A 3345-nucleotide genomic window follows, 5' to 3' on the forward strand; every position below is an offset into this window, starting at 1 on the left:
AGAGAGAGAGAGAGAGATAGCGAGAGAGTGAGAGAGAGAGACAGGTGAAAAGGATCACTAACAAATCCACGTCGATCAAAATTTAAAAGGGCAATGACCCAGCCAGTTGGAGCACTGGAACAACACGCTCTGCTTTAACAGGAATTGTGTTAAAGTTTCCTGTGTCATCCTGCGTTCATTCAAAGAGCTACACAGAGCAACCCAGCAAGGTCCGGGCCGGTAATGCCACATCCTTCAGTATTTAAATGATTGCACCCCAGAAGCCATCTTCAGCTCTCATAATCTTAACCTGCACATTTGAAAAAGACAAAAAAGGGAACAAAACTTGTCATTAGTGCTTAGGCTGCCTACACTCTCTCTCTCTTGCTCGCGCATACCTCTGGAATGGCCCCTACCTCTCTCCACCACTCGCCTTCCAGCCCACTAGCCACCCACCCAACCACCAACTCTTAGCTATTTTCATTGTCAGTGCAACAATATCTCTGAACACAGCAGTGGCCAGTAATCCAATAAGACCATTGATTAGGCCACAATGATTCAATTCAAACTAGTGGCCTATTGCAAGGAGCATTCTCTGGCCCTTCTTGTCACCTTAGCTGGCCAGAAGCCCTCTTCAAGCTGCCCCCCTCCCTGAGTGCCATTCATGTCTTTATGGGAAGCAGAGAGAAAAAGGAATGAAAGATGGCAATTATCTAATTGGACTATTAACAAACAATTCTGCGAGTGTGGCTGCCTGGCAGCAGTCTCGGGGTGGGTTTAAGGGCCGCATGTTGGACTAACTTTATTCACTGAGTGTTTGGGGGGCTACTGCTTCGAGTGGGGCAGGATCCATTGTTTGAGAAAGGTAAAAAGGAGGCTAAAAAGGGAGCGACTAAAGGGGACCTGGAACCCGGAGCCCCAGCCTGGGAAATAGATTGAGGACGAAGCGTCTTGGCCTCTCAGTTGCACACAATGGCTGAGGAAGAGAAAAGACTGATGTGTTCAGTTTCTACAACCGAAAAAATATCACACACTCAGTGCCGCAATGTGCAAAGAAAACTGCATTTATACTGTATCCCTTTTACTACACACAGTTTCCAATGGTGAATTACTGACACTGTTTTAAGTGATCTGAATTCAAACTATTTATGTAATTTCAATTGGTAGATCAGTTAAATTACAGAGCAAATTCCTAATTATATTGGCCTTGTAAATGATGCACCCCAAGTCTTCAACAAATGTGAATAGTATTAAACACCAGAAACAACCACCAAATTTCCCTTCCAGGCTTCACTAATATGATACTGTACATTTAAGGAAGAGAGAGTTTTCATTTGTAGATAAAGGTTTCCTGCAGGAGGCACCCTGGATCCACTGAGACTTATACACTTATAACAAAAGGGTTCTTTATAATACCAGAACATGATCCTTTAGACTCATGTCAGAAACATTTTTGGTGATGTAAAGACCATCTACCAATTTTAATTCTGTTTGAAAAATCTTAACAGTATATTGTTGGCTAACACCATCAGCAGCCATTATGTTGAACAGTCTTGGGGAAGGTGTACTGAAGTGTTTGCTGGACAGACTGGATATGAAACTTACAGCCTTTAGCTGGTGTCAGTCTGTCACACTTGTGGTTTGTGCAACCTTGTTAATTGTGTTTATTTAAAATAGCTGTCTTTGGAGAAACTGTAGAGACAGTGACTTCAGAAAAGATAAATCAGGTGGATGCAATGCGTAATTATATGATGGATTTTGTTTTAGTCAGATGTTGGTGTTTAGATGAGACAGACTGAGAAATTGCAGGAGGAGCTGGATAGTATCTGAAACACGGACACACAGTCATCTAGTTACAGTAGGCAAGGCTGACCCAGCTGACGCTACAGTAACAGTACAGCCTGGCAATACGGGATTTTTGAGACAATACTGATTTTAGAGGGGAAAAATTCACAGAATAAGTCAATAATTTGTTTTGAGTTGAATAGAAAATAGACAATTTCTGGATGGATTATGCACTGATATAACACTGCTGAGAGCTGCTTCTTCTCTCTTTGTGCTGCTTGTCACAGTATTGTAAATCACAGTGCACTCTGCTGGATAACTTGGTGATGACACTAATATATTACCACAAGCATTTTTTCTGCATTATATACTGAAAAAAACTTTTCAAATAGAATAACATATACACCAATACCGATGCAATGCTGATATGTCTGCGATAGGCCAATATATTTGCCTGATATTATTGGCCGACTAACATATCAGTTGGGCTCTAAACAGTACCGAGGGACGCTCCAGTGAGTTTCACCATTTGCTGTTATAAAATGTGGCTAGCATAACTAAGCTTACAGTAGCCAGTAAGAACTTCTATCGGGATGTTTATTGTTTGTTATTGTTTGTAAGTTATTTATTACTGGAGACCGCTACTGGTTTTGGCATGTCAGGAACTCACTATATGATGATAAATTTAGTTCTAGCTCACTTTTGAACAATTTTAATTGGATTTTTTATTGTTTTATATGTATTTGTCAGTGGCCATAGTGGCCCTACGACGCTGTAGTTATCCCTCAGGTGTCATTTCTGTGTGTGCCTGCCATCAAAGTCAGTTGACATAGTATAAAGAGTGAGAAAGTACACATATGGGGGTGACAAACCCCTGTTGTTGTTCATGTATGTAAACACAAGTTAACCTACTTAACAAACTTAAGTTACATCAGGTACGTAGCCTAAATTACAATATTTTCCGAATCCTAACCAAGTAGTTTTTGTGTAACCAAAATGCGACCATTTTAACAATGTTAAACTTTATTTTGAAAGTCAGATGTTGCATATTTATTACTGCTAAGCCCTGTGCGTCCTAAATTACGTTAGTCGTTAAAGGTCATTGTATTATATTTTGGAACAGAGGGCCACTGACCAAGTTGGGAGTCAGAATATATTAGTACTGTATGGAAATCTAAAACAGTGTATAATGAAGCCTGAGTTTTGAAATCCTTAATTTTATATAATATAGCCACTGTCTCTGTGGTTCAATTCAATCTCAAACCAACTCTTTATGAGTTTTAATTTCTTTTCTCTCGTATTCAAATGTTTACAGTTCTTACCACAGCAAAATAAATTTGTGTCATCTGCATAAAAAGCTAAGTTTAATGTTTCGTAAAGCTTTTAAATATCCACTTTGTACAAAATAAACACAAATGACACAGAGCCTTAGGGAACCCCAAAGGTAATTCAAGTTATTTATTTGAACATACCTGTAGAGTAGTGAGTTAAATGGTAAATGGTAAATGGACCTGTACTTGTATAGCGCCTTTCTAGTCTTCCGACCACTCAAAGCGCTTTTACACTACACACATTCAGTCA

Source organism: Morone saxatilis, unplaced genomic scaffold, assembly GCF_004916995.1.
Source record: "Morone saxatilis isolate NCDOM2014 unplaced genomic scaffold, NCSU_SB_2.0 Contig19, whole genome shotgun sequence".
Lineage (NCBI taxonomy): Eukaryota > Metazoa > Chordata > Actinopteri > Moronidae > Morone > Morone saxatilis.